The sequence below is a fragment of the Zea mays genome, chromosome 1, assembly GCF_902167145.1.
Source record: "Zea mays cultivar B73 chromosome 1, Zm-B73-REFERENCE-NAM-5.0, whole genome shotgun sequence".
NCBI classification, from domain to species: domain Eukaryota; kingdom Viridiplantae; phylum Streptophyta; class Magnoliopsida; order Poales; family Poaceae; genus Zea; species Zea mays.
This window is the reverse complement of record NC_050096.1, coordinates 114,879,330-114,897,748: the sequence shown is the minus strand read 5'-3', so window position 1 is coordinate 114,897,748 and position 18,419 is coordinate 114,879,330.

The following is an 18,419-nucleotide window of genomic DNA, read 5'->3' as shown; positions in this document are numbered from 1 at the left end:
AAATCAGTATTTAAATCAGAACCCTAAAGTTTTCTGTAGTACATAGGGGTTTTATATTTTTCTTAAGTAGTTTATCTTATTTAAGATCTGACAAAATTGGTTTGACTAAATTTGGATGAATAAAACAGAAGATATGAATTATTCAAGTTCTGTTCAAATTTTAAATCAGATTTAATAAAAGGTTTCCTGGAAAACCACTTTGCACCGAGGTCCTTGAGTTATTTCTAAACTAACTCTCTCAGTTATACCCCCGCGCTACTATTTATCTGAGTCACTGACAATGTGCAAAACCCCCTAGCTTTCTTTTCTTCTCCCCCGCGGTCCCTCCCTAGGTTTAAACAGTACCCGCGAGAAAGAAAAGGGTGGCACGGCTTACCAGCGGCGAGAGAGGTCCGGCGAGGGGCGGGGTTGGCTCTGGGAGGTTCTGACGGTCACAACGGTGTGCGGCTCGACGGCGGGGATGGCCGGAAACGCCCGGTCCACGTGCGCAGGCGGGTGCTCTCGTCGGCGGCGGGTGTGCCGGCAAAACCACGGCGACCTGGTTCAATCCAATGGCACGGTGAGTTCACGGGGTGACGTAGAGGCCGTGTGCACCAGGAATCGAAGAATGGCACTGAGGATTACCCGGTCTACGCTCGCCAGCGGTCGGGTGGAGTCCGGCGACCGTGGACTGGCCTCTCCGGTGAAGCAAACTCCGATTCCTCGCTCGGGGAGCTTCACCGAGGTGTGCACAGTCTTCTCCAAGGGATGGACGGGGTTGGGAAAGGCTCGGTTGGCCGGTCTACGGTGGCAGGGGCTCGGGTGGCCGCGGACACGCCGTGCACGGGCAAACGCCGGTGAGCTTGGGCTCCGGTGAGGTTGAGCGCGTGCGGAGGGGTACGATTAAGGTCCCTGGGCGTTTTATAGGCGCTGGCGCGGGCCATGGCGCCGGCTTGGCTTTGGCGCGACGCGGGGCACGCGAGGTCGGGCGCGGGCGTGCTCTGGCGCGCAGAACACGTCGAACACGTGGAGGTGTTCATCTGCCCGTGTTCAAAAGCTTGTTGAGATCGCAAACGTGTGAATCTTGGCAAAAAATTGGCGCATACCTCTTCCTGGCACCTATGACTATCTCTTGTATGTGAGTTCCAAGGGAAGATAAGCCCTAGGTCAGAAGATATGCGGACGCCAAATATGGCTTGTCCCCCTGCCCGCTGCGCGACAAAAGTGATGCCAAGACATGTCAAATGTCAAGGGCTCGGTCTCAACTTTTTCCAGGGGGTGCCTTAGGTGGTATGCCACATTTTTGGTATAGAACTTAGGTGGTTTTGGTGCCATATTCAAGGTGAACACGGTGGATCTTTAGATTAGGTGTAGATTTTGACTTAGAGAGAATTAGAGAGCTCTAGCTCTTTCTCTACTTAAGGAATGGATTTGGGGTTTCTAAAGGGTCTTTTAGCAATGTTTCCTCTCTATATTTGTAGCTTAATAAGTTACTTAACTTTGTGCCAAAGGTTTGGTCATGATTTGCACCTTTGCTTAATCTCTCCCCTTTAACCAAGGTGTTTAGGAGATAGGGGTTTAAAAGAGGTCTAGGGTTTACTCCCTTCTTGTCCAAGGTGATAAGTGCACACAAGCTTGGGTAATGCTTTTGGTCATTCACATTTCTTGGTTAAAACCTAGTCTCCAAGGTTCTTATACTCTTCTCCTTAAGTTTCTTCCACATGTGATCACAGTCATTAGAGCATAGATGTGCCCTAGCCATGGTAACACCTGAGGTGTTACAGCTATCCTCCTTATTTTCATACTTACATTCAAACAAATGCTATCGGCTCGAATTCTACCACTGGCTGAGTCAATTTGAATGGGGGTTGACATGGTAGTAATTGGAAGATTATGTGCGTCTACCCATGATGCAGTAATGAAAGAATGTGTTGCTCCAGTATCAAGTAACACTTCTGCAATATGGGAGTCGATTGGGAACATACCTACTATCATGCTGGGGGTCTCCTGAACTGCTTCAGCTTCCAAGTGGTTCAGTCTCCCATGATTATAGCGTGGCTGAGAGCGGTTGCCTGCTCCAGGCTGAGACACATTCTGCTTTGCTGGGGCATTGGGGCCTGATTGCTGCTGGGCTGCCTTCTTCGGACATTGCATCACCCAATGGCCCTGCTCCCCACAGTGGAAACATGCTCTGTTTCCAACCTGAGCTGGTGCTGCCTGACTGTTCTGCTGGTTTGCTGGGGCAGGAAGACGAGGTGCCTGCTGATTCTGCCTCTGGAACTGACCTCCTCCTGACTGATTGTTTTGACGATTCTGATACTGGTGCTGAGGATACTGCCTTTGGAACTGCTGCTACTGCTGAGGTGGATGCTGGTTCTACCTGAACTGCTGAGGTTGGTTGCCTGAGAAACGAGGATGATTGCTGCTTCCAGGCTAGGGTCCACTGATCTTGCGCTTGCGATCCTCCATCTCCTTACGCTTCCTCTCTGCCATGATTGCTCTGTCAATCAGGTGCTGGAATATCGGGAAGGTATGATTCATCAGTTGATACTGTAGAGGGTCAACCAAGCCTCTCAGGAAACGGTACTGTCGCTTGGCGCCGGTGTTGACATCTTTAGGAGCATAGCGAGACAACTGCAAAAACCTGTCCCGGTACTCACTGACAGACGATGACCCTTGCTTGAGGGCCAGGAACTCCTCCTTCTTTACTGTCATCAGACCTGCAGGATCATGGTACTGATGAAAGCTTCCTCTGAATTCCTCCCAGGTGATGGTGTCGGGGTTGGCATGGGTGGCGAGATAAGACTCCCACCAAGACTGAGCTGCTCCTCTCAACAGACGGGGACCATACAGAACTTTCTCCCTGTCATCGCACTGAGCGGTATGCAACTTCCGCTCCACAGTGCGCAGCTAGTCTTCAGCATCCATGGGGTCAAAAGAGTGAGCGAACGTTGGGGGATGACCTCTAATGAATTCAGCACGCTTGTCCCTGGGCATCTGAGGCATCTGGGGTTGAGGTGGGACCTGTTGTTGCTGTTGCTGAATGGCGGCCAGAGTCTGACCGATGGCTTGGACTGCCTGAGTCTACATCAGGAACATCTACTCGATAGACATCGGGGGCGGGGGCGGCAGTTGCTGTTGCTGGGGTGCCTCATCCTACTGAGCTGGTCGCTCCTGCTGAGCACACCCTCCTCTGCGCCTGTTTTCTGACATCTGCAGAATGCAACCACACATCAGAACTGATCTTGCAAATCTTGCAGCATAAGAAAAGAGTATAGAATTCTCCACAACGCTGAACAGATGAGCATCTTCACTGATCTCCAACACAGACCAACACAGCTTCTCAGATAAAGAGGAAAGTGGAATGAAAGGCTTCGCAACTAAATAGCTAACTCCTTTAACATATAACAGGTAATCCAAAATGCAGGGGATACCCACACTCTGGTGACAGTCATTAGAAAGATCCAAATCAAACATAGTTCATCATGCCAAACATAAATGCATAGGATATAGCAAACTACCCTGTCTAACTAAGTCTAACTAAGAGCGAGACTAACGCTAAGACTGTAGCTTCTACGTATATATTTCGTATTAATTACAAGATCCGACTCTAACGATCTATGGTTCTAAGTCTATCTTGGTCTTACAGTCGGGGTTGCCATAAGGCTGGTGTCCACGCCGAGGTGAGCGGTACGGGTGCTGAGTCCCGACGGGAGCGGGGGAACCATCGTCTAGGTGACGACGTTCCGCGCGCTCAGCCCGCAACAGGGCGATCTCAGCACGAGCCCTACTCGGCTCGTCTAATGCATGGTCCAGCTCCGTGTTTAGCACGGCGGCTAGGTTGACTGTGCTGCTCAACCTAGGATTGTCCTCACCGACAGGTGAAACAATCACGCCTCCTGTGCTGCCAGATGGACGGCGGGGGTAATACTTCAGGTTGAGACCGTCGGCTACCCCGCCGAGAACTGAGCAGTAGTGCGAAAGCGCACGCCGTGCGACATCTTGCATGGCCGCCTCAACTGAGTCCCGCTCAGAGATAGAATAGTGCTTCGAGCAGGCCTCCGCACCCCGGAGACTGTTCTCCGGACGGCGCACCAAGCAGGTCGCCTCCCAGCGGTCCGGGTAGACCCCGCGACTATGCTGGTAGACCACACAGCGATACTCGATGGACCAAGTACGCCAGTTAAGTGCCCAACGTAGCAGGGTGTCGAGCGCATCGTGGAAGTGACACCCGCGAGCAGCGTCGCGAGTGATGGGTCGAGCAACCCATCCTTCCGGCTCCTGGTCAGCAGAAAAGTCGGTATCGTGGCTCGAGCTGTCGTCGCCACCTCCGTCGTCTGGGTCTCCTCCAGCAGCTACTCCAGAGGCTGGGGCGTCCAGTGGTGGTGCAGGGGGTGCCTCTAGGGGAAGCACAGGGGAGCAGCTCCTCACAAACTCTATCTCCTGCTGGAGCGAGAAAGAAGAGCCCTACTGCTCCTGCTCCTGTCATCGACGCTCCTGCTCCTCATGCAGGCGGTGGTGCAGCCTCTCCAAGTGACTGGACTGACCGGCCACGGGACGGCGAAGCGGACGCTCCGCGAGACGAGAGGGTAAGAAGGGGATAACAGACTTCCGTGCGGTGTGTCTAAGACGAGCCATCTACAAAAGACATCGCAAGCAAAAGAGTGAGAACAGAACTAGTATGACCAGCAAGTAATGAACCATAAATAAATGAAGGATTAGAATAAAACACAATTTTCAGCAAGGTATAATATATAGTAGAACATAGGTTTGGTCGTTATGACCAACTTTTGAAGGGATACCAAAGTCAAGGCAAGGACAGAGGTCTATAATCCTTAGAACGACCATTCTACTCTAGGTTAGCAGTCCTATAGTCAGCACGGGCTTTGATACCACCTATGTCACACCCGGTTTTAGAAGGCAAACCGAATGCGAACCATGTACGTGCCAGGATCAGCAATTCACGTACACGGCAGTTACATAACATGGACATCATCACACATTGCTCAAATAGTATTAAAAACAGAAATAGTCGATTACATCATATGTCTGAGACATCCATAGTCTTTACAATAAATCAAAGTGTGGAAAAGAAACGTAGATAAATGTGGCCTTCACAGGCAGCCGACTGGGGGTTGCCGCTAACCCACGCCTAGAACTCATCATAATCTTGGAACTCCTGATGGTCTCCTTCTACGGCTTCATCTTCTCCTGAGCAGGGGTTGCAATGCTGACAACCTGGGGATGGGGGGGTTTGGTGTGTAGAGCAAGGGTGAGTACACATCAACATACTCAGCAAGTATCCTGTTTGGCTGTAGTGGACTAGCTTTATGTGGGGGTAAGTCAAGCAGTTGCTTTTAGTTGGTTTGGTTATTATTACAAGTAGAGAAAGCCAAGTTTTAGAATTAACCCACGTTATTAACCCAAACGTACTCCTTTCCAAACGGAAAGAGTACCACTTACCATTACTTGAGTCAATACCAAAACCAGCAATCTCATTGCCACCTGCAATCCGAACATCTCTGATCAAGTATCACTAATCACTGGAGCTCCCTTGGCCGCTCATAACCGCGAGCACGGTTGATATATCAGTTTTCAAACACTATGCAGAGGTTGTGCACTTTACCCACAAGCCGTGATTCCCTTTCTGCCCGGAGATCATGACTCTCCATTGATCACTACCAAGGTGACCCAGCAGGGCATCACTACGTAGCCTTTACAAAGATTCCCTAGGGCTGTAGCCGCCCGTTAGGTTTCCTAAATGCACCGCACTCCTCCCCAAGGGGCGAACCCAAACTTGGCAGAGCGAGCCGCATACACCGAGCCCCATTGACGGCACGATGGCTAAGCGAACTACACCCCGGATCCTCTAATTATTCAGCTAAGGGCAACCCATTCCACCCTAATGGTTGCACTGTTTTCCCGGGCGATCATCCAACGAATAGGTCCTTACGGAGAGGCACTCGAGAAACCGCTCGAGCCCCCTTGAAGACCACAAGTATAACATCATAATAAAAGAGGGGAAAACAGTGTATCATTGATAATTCTCATCATGTTCATTGATTAGAGTTGAGCAATAGCATAAGACTAAGCAATAATAATCCAACCCAAATAGGTAAACAAGGACATGGATAACAAAAGCTAGTCAATCCTTAGGTATAAATGTGTAATGCGGGGAGTGAATTAAAGAATGTATAGGACAAAGATAGGTCAAGGGACACTTGCCTCCACCAACCGACTGCTGCTCAGGGGCTTCTCCTGCGAGTTCTTCGGGCTCTCCGACCGGATCGTTCTCTATGCGAGCGCAAACATACATACATCCACATATTTAATACAAAAGAACAGTACACCATACAATATAATGTAGTAAGTAAACAGACTTTCCACGCGGGCTCGCAATTACGGTTAAGAGAGAAAGAGGAAAAGACAGTCGAGAAACGATCATGTTACATTATTATGAATTAAACCACTCGCTCAATTGAAAGGCATTAATGTAGACACTACGTTTAGCATAAAGTAAAGTCATGTTTCATGTCTAATCATTATAAGCAGATGAAGATAAATTAAAAGGATTGTCGCGCGGCGAGACGCGCTACATAGTACTCTAAATTGAAATAAGAAATCAATGACTCGTCGTGCGACGGAGCGCACGACGAGACACTAGCATTAATTATAAAGAGACATTAAGCTTCGCGCGACGAAACACACGACGACATACGTCAACTGAACTGAGTCTAAGTGGAACGTCGCGTGAATACACGCGCGACGTTACACATTAAACAACCTGAAATTAAAATGGATCGTCGCGCGATGAAGCGCACGACGCAACACATTCATAGAATCTAAAATTAGATAAATTCGTCGCGCGACGAAGCGCGCGACACAGCACGCTAATTAACGGAGTTTGAAACTAACTAAAAACCAAGAATAATCACCGCGCGCGTGGGGTTGCGCACGCGGGAACACGTTAGGGGTAAACGGGGGAGCGAGAGGCCACGCCAAGGCCACGCGAGCCACGCCGAGGGCCGGGACGCCGCGCGCAGGGGCCGGGGACGCCGCGCCGGGGGCCAAGGCCGCGCGCAGGGGCTGGGGACGCCGCGCCGTGCCGGGGGCCGCGCCGCTTGCGAGCAGGGGAGGGCGGGGGCGCCACCGCGCGAGCAGGGGGGAGCGGGGGCCGCGCCGCACGCAGGCAGGGGAGGGCGGGGCCCGCGCCACACGGGAGCAAAGAGGGCGGGGGGCGCCGCCACTCGCGAGCAGGGGAGGGCGGGGGCCGAAACTTAGGTTTTGGTTTATACATGACACGGACACCTATCACTATACTGGTTTGAAATTAGGAAGAAGGAGCGAAACAGGAAGAGAAAAGAGAGTAACGTCCGAATTTGGTGACAGAAAAGAAGAAAAAAATTCTACCCCCAAATTCAGGGTGTTACACCCTCCTTCTTGTCGCTGTCCTGGCCTTTGCCACCTTCCGCCGGGGGCCCGGCCTTATGGAAGTAGCGCCGAAGCATGACGCATTCCTCAAGGGTGTGCTTGACAGGACCCTGGTGATAGGGACACGACTCCTTGAGCATCTTGTCGAACAGGTTGGCCCCTCCGGGAGGCTTCCGAGGGTTCCTGTGCTCGGCGGCGGCGACAAGATCTGCATCGGCGGTGTCGCGTTTCGCTTGCAACTTCTTCTTGGCCTTCTTCTTCGTGCCATGCTGAGCGGACGCCTCGGGGACGTCTTCCTGCTGGCGTCCCTGTGGCTGCTTGTCCTTCCGGAAGATGGCCTCGACCGCCTCCTGACCAGAGGCGAACTTGGTGGCGATGTCCATCAGCTCGCTCGCCCTGGTGGGAGTCTTGCGACCCAGCTTGCTCACCAGGTCGCGGCAAGTGGTGCCGGCGAGGAATGTGCCGATGACATCTGAGTCGGTGATGTTGGGCAGCTCGGTGCGCTGCTTCGAAAACCGTCGGATGTAGTCCCGCAGGGATTCTGTGACACCCCAGTGTCACCTAGGGTTTCTCTTAAAATGCCAAACCAAGAACCATCATTTTATGTGAACCAAAGTAAGCATGAGCATCAAATTAACTTAAGAATAAATAATTCACCAAGCATATACTTAAAAGTATCATGATCAAAACAAATGGGTCTTTCAAAAAGGTAACAATGTTGCAACCCTAATAAAAACCCTAAGTGGGCCCCATGAGCAAAATTCAAGAAAATAAGGAAAAGGGTATGAAAAATTTAAAATTATGACTTGAGCCAATTATAAAAATTGAAGTATATTTAATAAGCAACAAGAAAGGTTGAGAAAGCTTGGCCAAAATAACTCAAACAAAACCCCAAATCAAGCTTCTCATGTGGGGACTTAATGGGAATTCTGAATTTCAGAATTCTGAAATTCAGACCTTGAGCCAAAGATCAAGGATGTTCACCTTGATCCCTAACTCGAATCCTAATGGCCCCATTAACAAAAATGTGCCTAATTAACCCCTCTGTCATGTGCCAGGAGATGGCATTGGGACGCGTGCCTCGGACACGTCAAACCAGAGATTTTCTCCCTGTGTGTGGCAGTGAGACAAACAGGATTTCTCCCCTCTCTATCTCTTAATCCAGTCAGCGAAACTTGCTAGCCTCCACACACAAACGACAAAGGAACCTAAGAGGAAGAGATCTCTCAACGGGATCGTGGCCTTAATCTCAAAGATTTGGGCCCAATCCTCGTTTGAACTTTACCTCTCTCTGCGCTGCCTCGTGCTCGACGCTGTGCCAGGCGCCAGAGCGCGCACTGGCGTTCGCCGCGCACGCCCCGAGCGCATGTCAGAGCCCCGCCCTCGGCCGTGCTCGCCCACGCTTATAAAGCCTCCCCGGGCATGCCTCACTTCACCCCACGCTCACCTTCACCGGCCAGCCACCTCTCCTTAGCTCCGGCGAGCTCAATTCCGCCCGCCATTGCCGCCAGAGCTTCGGTCGTCGTGGCCAGCCCACTCCAGCCACCCCCAAGTCGAGCCAGTGCTTCGGCTAGCTCCGCTAGTGGCCCGTAAAGCTTTCCAAGCCCTCGGACCAGGCCGGACTTCACCGGAGGCCCGAGATCGACCTCACCGGACTTCGGTCTTTCGTCGCCGCGCGTGGACAGAGCTAACCGGTGAGTCTCCGTCCAATTCCTTGCACCCACATCTTCTCTGGCATCCCGTGAATCTCTCTGACCCGTCCAATTGAACTATCTCGCCGTGAGCAGGCCGGACTCCTCGCCGCCGACGAGCATCCCCGCCTGCGCACGTGGACCGGCCAACTCCGACCATCCGCGACGGCGACCCGCACACCGTTGTGATCCCCGAGACCCCCCCTACGTCCTCGACCACCTCACCGGAGCAATCTCGCCACCTGTAAGCCCCTCCGCCCTTTCTTCCGCCGCGGTTACTGTTTAAGTTAGGAGAAGGACCTCGGGTTAGGATTTGAAGAACCCGATGGGTTTTCTGTAACGTCAGTGACCCATGTGAATAGTAGCCTAGGGACTGATCCGGGAAGAAAACTTAAAACACCAGCCAGGGACCCCAGTGCAAAGTAGTTTTCCATTTAATCAATTCTGTTAATCTTTTTAAATAACCAGAGAACTTAGAAAATCCATAACTCGATGAATTCTTAATAAAAAGTTGTCAAACTAATTTTGCTAGCTCCTAAATATTATGGACTATCATTTAAAAATAATAAACCCTATGCTTTCTTTTCTAATTTTTAGAGTTTAAAATTAAAAACAGAAACTTCCCAAACCTTGTTTAATTAAGGAAAATTAGTTTTTCTTCTGTACTGAACCTAAGAAAATTTGTAGGTATTCAAACCTCATTTAGACACTGTTTAAAAATAGTAGGAACCCCAGCATTGAAAAATATGATGTAGATATTCATTTAAAGCTATTTTGCCCAAAACTTAGGAAAAATCAAAAAGACATTAGAAATTAATGAACAGTGAGTAAAATTATTTTTCCTAGTTTGCTTATGTAACAGAGAACCTAGGAAAAATAGAGAGACCATTAGTCCAGATCAGTTTTAAATTAGAATGCTTTATTTAGCCTTATTTGAACTGAAAATCAATTATTAGAGTTACAAAACTATACCCAAAATGGATAATAAAAATCCAGTGGACTTACAACCACCAAGGCCCCACTACAAAAATAAAGAACACCTCAGCCCAACCTTTTAAGTAAGGAAAATAAATATAAAATGATAATGAGGCATTTTTCAAATAAATCATGAACAACCCCTAATAATGTGATAATGGGCAACCAAAAATTAGCTAAGTCCATAATGAGATAAACCACCAGAGAAAAATGCAAACCCATGAAAAAGAAGCAAACTCATACCTAGTGCTAATGATTTATAAGATAAGCCACTTAATTCAAATAATGCATACCACCCCTTCCCTTAAGCAAAAAGATGCCAAACTTCAGAATGATTGCTCTTGCGCAAAACAATAACTAAGAAAAATAAGAACTCTGTTGTTTGATATTTTTCAAATATAGTGGTAGTAGAAAGCACCTATTTGGCTACAAACTTGAGAAAACCATAGTAGAATAACTAAAAGGTATTAATGACTAGAAATTTGTACCAAGTCATATTATAACACCTAAAATCCAGCAAAAATAAGTTTTAGAGAATTACCCACTGTTAAATAATAGTTGTAGTTCAAAGCACCCCTTCTGCCCTAAAATTTGATAATTTTGTCCAGAGAACACTATTCACTTTCTGATCCCCAAATTTTGAGACAGAGAAACAAACACCAGTACCAAGCCACTGTAATTTTTACAGAATTTTTGGAATTTTATTAAAACAGCTTGTAGTTCAAACCCACTCCAAAACATTAAAGAGAATAAAAGAAAAAGGAAAGGAGAATTAAACCTCACCCCAATAAGTCTATCTTGAGTACTTATCAATTCTCACTAAGGTTTAAAAAGAATTCAGTGGAACCCCAAAAATAAACCTACCACTTACCTTAGATAAAGTTTGACCCAATTTACCAAGTATACCACCCAAGGGTCTTACATAAGTAAAGTTAACTTTGTTTAACTCAAGAAGATCATACACCTCCAAAGTTGTAATTTCTAAAAGCACATATCATATCATGCATATATCTTATGCATTGCATTCATTAGATTGTAATCTTGCTGACGGAGAGTACGTGCTCATCCCCGAGCAAGGACCTGTCCAAGAGGAGGACCAGGAGCAGGCTTCTGAGGCTGCTATTGAGGATCTCCCCGCAACCCCAGCAATTGAAGGCAAACCCCGGTTTTATGCATAACCATATTATTATATGCTACTTTACTACACTTAATGCTTGTAGGATTGTAATGTGCACTTAAGTGTAGGAGTTGCTTGAAACCTCTAGTTGCATGAACTTAGGATTCCTTTTTGAGATGAATACTAGTATGCTACGTCGAGTAGCTGCTTGCTAATCAGGATCTCGGTAGAAGTCGAGTGATTTTTCTAGCACTCACGCGAGGTCAGGAATTGATTGTATTCATCTTGATAACGGGATATATGTTAGTCTATGGACTTGGATCCAGGGAGGATGCCTTGTCCATGAGACGGGAAAAAAATTAAGGATTAATGTGTGGATACCTGAGTCAAGCTTTTGAACGTACTAAACACATGCCGGGAAAAATGATAACCGGTAAACCTAGTACCTAATTGAAGCCGGGCGCGGACTTTATCCCTCATGCGACCTGAGACTGGGTCTCCCATGCTAGCTATGGTGGGTACAAGTGCGGTCACTGCATGGCGGCAGCCGGGGTCAGTGGAGCATTGTATGCCAAGGCGGTGAGGCCTGGACGCGAACGGGGAATCGATGGGGACGGTTGTCATGTGTGGGGTCGGAGTACCCTAACATGCCGTGTGTTTAGGTTTACCTTGCAAGGTTAAAACTCGATTCGAATCGTCTGCTTCTCGCAGCTAATGAGACTGCTTGACCCCTTGTACTGCATCGAGTAAGAAGTGAAATGAGGTTACATGAGATAATTTGTTGATTGAACTAAATGCTTGTCACCATGTATGCTTAGAAGGAGCAAATCTAGCTAAGTTAATGATGATAGAATTTGAAAAGCTAAAACATGATTTTAGAAACAGCTAGTGCTTTTGGCAAACCAAACCCCTCAGCCAAACAGCTGCATAGTCTAGAGGTAGAGGAGTAGACTCCTCACACCGGTTAAGTCTAGCTGAGTATTAGTATACTCAGCCTTGCTTGTGGCATAATTTTTGCAGGTACCATTCAGGAAATGGTTGATGGTGTGACTTGGCCTACCACCCTGCCACCGGGTTGGATGGTCGAGCGGGATGTTGCTCCGGCAGGAGAGGAGCACGAGGAGTAGTGGGCTAGGCCTTTCCCAATTCCTCGATACCGACGACATCGATTATCTGCTGCACTTTATTTTGTGAACTCTTATTTGCTACTCAAAAACTCCGATCTATGTAATAATTCAGCACTTAATTTGAGGTTTTCCTGTTTTATTGTATTTCTTCTGTGACTCACCTTCGAGTGAGATTGTGGAATTTGATCCTGGTTAAGTGGCTCTATCAGACTAGATCTGAGGGACTGACGGGTTATTCCGATTTAAGTGTGTTACGGCCCCTGAAGCGTGACTTAGGCACTTAAGCTGGAATAATTCGGGCGGTGACTTAGGCACTTAAGCCAAAGGTTCAGTGCTAAATGTGAACTGCCATTCTCTCACTCTAAAGGGTCATTCATGATAGTCACACCTGGGGGTAAAATTGCAACTAATCAATTAAACCAAAGTGTGCCTATTCAACTGGGAAGCCACATTGTCAAAACCACTCTTCTTGTGCTGGGTTTGGAAAATGTGGACATTATTCTGGGAGCTAATTGGATGACCTTGCACCAAGTTGTGCTTGATGTAGCCAGCCGTACCGTGGAAGTTAATTCTCCGTTCTGCGGGAACTTCACCTTAATTCTGCCTAGTCAGGGTTCTACTCAGTCATGTGCTTTCTCTATGACGGAGTTACCTCTGAAGAAGATCCCCGTGGTCTGTGAGTATGCAGATGTCTTTCCTGATGAATTGCCAGGAATGCCACCAGACCGGGATATTGAATTCGCCATCGAGTTGCAACCGGGAACGGCGCTAATTTCCAAGAGGCCCTACCGAATGCCACCCACTGAGTTGGCAGAATTGAAGATGCAATTGCAAGAGCTGCTGGATAAAGGATTTATTCGCCCAAGCACTTCGCCTTGGGGATGTCCAGCACTATTTGTGAAGAAGAAGGATGAAAGCTTGAGGCTGTGTATAGAATACCGCCCTCTTAATGCGGTAACTATCAAGAACAAGTATCCTTTGCCTCGTATTGATGTTCTCTTTGACCAGTTGGTCGGGGCCAAGGTATTTTCCAAGATAGACCTTCGCTCTGGCTACCATCAGATCAAGATACGAGCGAGTGATATTCCGAAGACGGCATTCTCAACCAGATATGGGCTATATGAATTCTTGGTGATGTCATTTGGGCTGACAAATGCACCAGCATATTTCATGTATCTGATGAATTCTGTTTTCATGCCGGAATTGGACAAGTTCGTAGTGGTTTTCATTGATGACATTTTGGTGTACTCAAAGAACGAAGAAGAACATGCCGGGCATTTGCATGTAGTGCTTCAACGTCTGCGAGAGCACCACCTTTATGCCAAGTTATCCAAGTGTGATTTTTGGCTAAAGGAAATCAAATTCTTGGGTCACACTATCTCTCAGGCTGGAATAACTGTTGATCCTGATAAAGTGCAAGAGGTGATGAACTGGAAGCCACCAACAACTGTCCGTCAGATTCGGAGTTTTCTGGGATTAGCTGGTTATTACCGAAGATTTATTCTGGACTTCTCTCGAATTGCGAAGCTTATAACTGAGTTGCTGAATAAAGAAGCCAAATTTGTTTGGAGTCAGAAGTGCGAAGATGCCTTCCATGCATTAAGGCAGCATCTGACCACATCACCAGTATTGGCGCAACCCGATAACAGCAAGCCTTTTGATGTATATTGCGATGCCTCTGGCACCGGGCTAGGTTGTGTCTTGATGCAAGACAACCGAGTCATCGCTTATGCCTCGAGAGCACTTAGGCCTCATGAGCAAAACTATCCCACTCATGACCTCGAGTTGGCAGCAGTGGTTCATGCATTAAAAATGTGGAGGCACTATCTAATGGGAACCCACTGCAACATCTTCACTGATCATAAGAGCCTTAAGTACATCTTTACTCAGGCTGATCTCAACATGAGGCAGAGAAGATGGCTAGAGCTGATCAAGGATTATGACCTGGAGGTACATTATCACCCAGGAAAAGCTAATGTGGTAGCAGATGCCTTGAGTCGGAAGATGCAATGCAATTGTATTCTGATGGATTCTCGCATTAACACCTTGTGTGATGAGTTGAGCAAGATGCAAATTGAAGTGATTCCTTCTGGTTCCTTGTCTCACATTTCTGTTGAGCCAGCTTTGCAAGACCAGATTATCATGGCCCAGCTCAGTGACAAGGGAGTGCAAATTATCAAGAAGAATCTCCATCATAAGGTTGAGAAGTATAATTGTTTCTGCCAGGATGAAAAGGGTGTGTTATGGTTCAGAAGCAGATTGGTGATTCCTAAAGACTAGGACCTCAAGAGGAAAATTTTGGATGAGGCTCATCTCTCCAAATTCTCTATGCATCCGGGAAGCACCAAGATGTACCATGATCTGAAGCCTTTGTACTGGTGGACCAGAATGAAGAGGGAGATAGCCCAGTATGTATCAGAATGTGACACATGTCAGAGGATAAAGGCAAGCCACTTGAAATCAGCTGGAGCTTTGCAACCCCTGTCTATACCTTCGTGGAAGTGGGATGACAAAAGCATGGATTTCATTGTGGGTCTGCCCAACACCTCTCGTCATCATGATTCGATTTGGGTTATTGTGGACCTACTGACGAAAGTGGCACATTTTCTTCCTGTGCACACCACTGATAAGGCTCAGAAGTATGCAGAATTGTATATTGACCGGATCGTGTGTTTGCACGGATTACCTCGGACCATTGTTTCTGACCGAGGAGCCCAATTTGTTGCTAGATTTGGGAACAATTGCAAGAGTCTTTGGGAACCAAGCTAATCAGGAGTTCAGCTTACCACCCACAGACTGATGGTCATACGGAAAGGGTAAACCAAATCCTAGAGGATATGCTGAGAGCTTGTGCAAACGATTGTGGCAAGAACTGGGATAAGCACCTCTCCTTGGCAGAGTTTGCTTATAACAATAGTTATCAATCTAGCCTAAGGATGGCACCTTTTGAAGCTCTCTATGGAAGAAGGTGCAGGACACCGCTCAATTGGTCTCAACCTGGAGAAAGAGAAGTTTTTGGACCTGACTTAGTGACTGAAGCCGAAAGAAAGGTCAAACTAATCAGGAAGAATCTAGAAGCTGCTCAGGCCAGGCAGAAGAGTTACCATGATAGAAGAAGGAAACCTCTCCAGTTCGAGGTGGGAAGTTTTGTATACCTTAAGGTATCACCCACCAAGGGAGTGCAGAGGTTTGGGATCAAAGGCAAGCTAGCCCCTCGTTACATTGGACCTTATGAGATCATAGAAGCATGTGGACCCGTGGCATATAAGCTGAAGTTACCTTCAAAAATGTCTGCCATTCACATTGTATTCCATGTATCTCAGCTGAAGAAGTGTGTTCGATTGCCGACCGAGATCATAGCAGAGCCAGAATTGGAGATAGAGCCAGATCTATCGTACCAAGAGTACCCCTCCAAGATTCTGGATTGCAAAGAAAGATCAACTCGGGCTAAATCGATCAAGATGTACAAGGTCCAGTGGAGTAATCACTCAGAGGAAGAAGCTACTTGGGAAACCGAGGAATTCTTGAGATCCAACTTCCCTGATTGCCTACCTAAGGAAGCTGGTATGTAATCACACCCAACCCCTCCTCCTGCCCTTCGAATCTAATTTTCAAAAATATGATCTTAATTCAGAATGAAGTAACTATGAAGTAAAACTTAAAAAGGGCTTCCTTCTGAAGTTGCAAAGAGAATGACATTCGAAGAGCAGTTTTACCCTAATAATAACAATAATCACCCATTTCCTATAAGTCTCACCCTTCGCTTCACCCTAGGAGGACTCTGGCTCGAATCTCGGGACGAGATTCCTTTAAGGGGGGAAGGCTGTGACACCCCAGTGTCACCTAGGGTTTCTCTTAAAATGCCAAACCAAGAACCATCATTTTATGTGAACCAAAGTAAGCATGAGCATCAAATTAACTTAAGAATAAAGAATTCACCAAGCATATACTTAAAAGTATCATGATCAAAACAAATGGGTCTTTCAAAAAGGTAATAATGTTGCAACCCTAATAAAAACCCTAAGTGAGCCCCATGAGCAAAATTCAAGAAAATAAGGAAAAGGGTATGAAAAATTTAAAATTATGACTTGAGCCAATTATAAAAATTGAAGTATATTTAATAAGCAACAAGAAAGGTTGAGAAAGCTTGGCCAAAATAACTCAAACAAAACCCCAAATCAAGCTTCTCATGTGGGAACTTAATGGGAATTCTGAATTTCAGAATTCTGAAATTCAAACCTTGAGCCAAAGATCAAGGATGTTCACCTTGATCCCTAACTCGAATCCTAATGGCCCCATTAACAAAAATGTGCCTAATTAACCCCTATGTCATGTGCCAGGAGATGGCATTGGGACGCGTGCCTCGGACACGTCAAACCAGAGATTTTCTCTCTGTGTGTGGCAGTGAGACAAACATGATTTCTCCCCTCTCTATCTCTTAATCCAGTCAGCGAAACTTGCTAGCCTCCACACACAAACGACAAAGGAACCTGAGAGGAAGAGATCTCTCAATGGGATCGTGGCCTTAATCTCAAAGATTTGGGCCCAATCCGCGTTTGAACTTGACCTCTCTCTGCGCTGCCTCGTGCTCGACGCTGTGCCAGGCGCCAGAGCGCGCATTGGCGTTCGCCGCGCACGCCCCGAGCGCATGTCAGAGCCCCGCCCTCGGCCGTGCTCGCCCGCGCCTATAAAGCCTCCCCGGGCACGCCTCACTTCACCCCGCGCTCACCTTCACCGGCCAGCCACCTCTCCTTAGCTCCGGCGAGCTCAATTCCGCCCGCCATTGCCGCCAGAGCTTCGGCCGTCGTGGCCAGCCCACTCCAGCCACCCCAAAGTCGAGCCAGTGCTTCGGCTTGCTCCGCAAGTGGCCCGTAAAGCTTTCCAAGCCCTCGGACCAGGCCGGACTTCACCGGAGGCCAGAGATCGACCTCACCGGACTTCGGTCTTTCGCCGCCGCGCGTGGACAGAGCTAACCGGTGAGTCTCCGTCCAATTCCTTGCACCCACATCTTCTTTGGCATCCCGTGAATCTCTCTGACCCGTCCAATTGAACTATCTCGCCGTGAGTAGGCCGGACTCCTCGCCGCCGACGAGCATCCCCGCCTGCGCACGTGGACCGGCCAACTCCGACCATCCCCGACGGCGACCCGCACACCGTTGTGATCCCCGAGACCCCCCCCCCTACGTCCTCGACCACCTCACCGGAGCAATCTCGCCGCCGGTAAGCCCCTCCGCCCTTTCTTCCATCGCGGTTACTGTTTAAGTTAGGAGAAGGACCTCGGGTTAGGATTTAAAGAACCCGAGGGGTTTTCTGTAACGTCAGTGACCCATGTGAATAGTAGCCTAGGGACTGATCTGCGAAGAAAACTTAAAACACCCGCCAGGGACCCCAGTGCAAAGTAGTTTTCCATTTAATCAATTCTGTTAATCTTTTTAAATAACCAGAGAACTTAGAAAATCCATAACTTGATGAATTCTTAATAAAAAGTTGTCAAACTAATTTTGCTAGCTCCTAAATATTATGGACTATCATTTAAAAATAATAAACCCTATGCTTTCTGTTCTAATTTTTAGAGTTTAAAATTAAAAACAGAAACTTACCAAACCTTGTTTAATTAAGGAAAATTAGTTTTTCTTCTGTACTGAACCTAAGAAAATTTGTAAATATTCAAACCTCATTTAGACACAGTTTAAAAATAGTAGGAACCCCAGCATTGAAAAATATGATGTAGATATTCATTTAAAGCTATTTTGCCCAAAACTTAGGAAAAATCAGAAAGACATTAGAAATTAATGAACAGTGAGTAAAATTATTTTTCCTAGTTTGGTTATGTAACAGAGAACCTAGGAAAAATACAGAGACCATTAGTACAGATCAGTTTTAAATTAGAATGCTTTATTTAGCCTTATTTGAACTGAAAATCAATTATTAGAGTTACAAAACTATACCCAAAATGGATAATAAAAATCCAGTGGACTTACAACCACCAGAGCCCCACTACAAAAATAAAGAACACCTCAGCCCAACCTTTTATGTAAGGAAAATAAATATAAAATGATATTGAGGCATTTTCCAAATAAATCATGAACAACCCCTAAT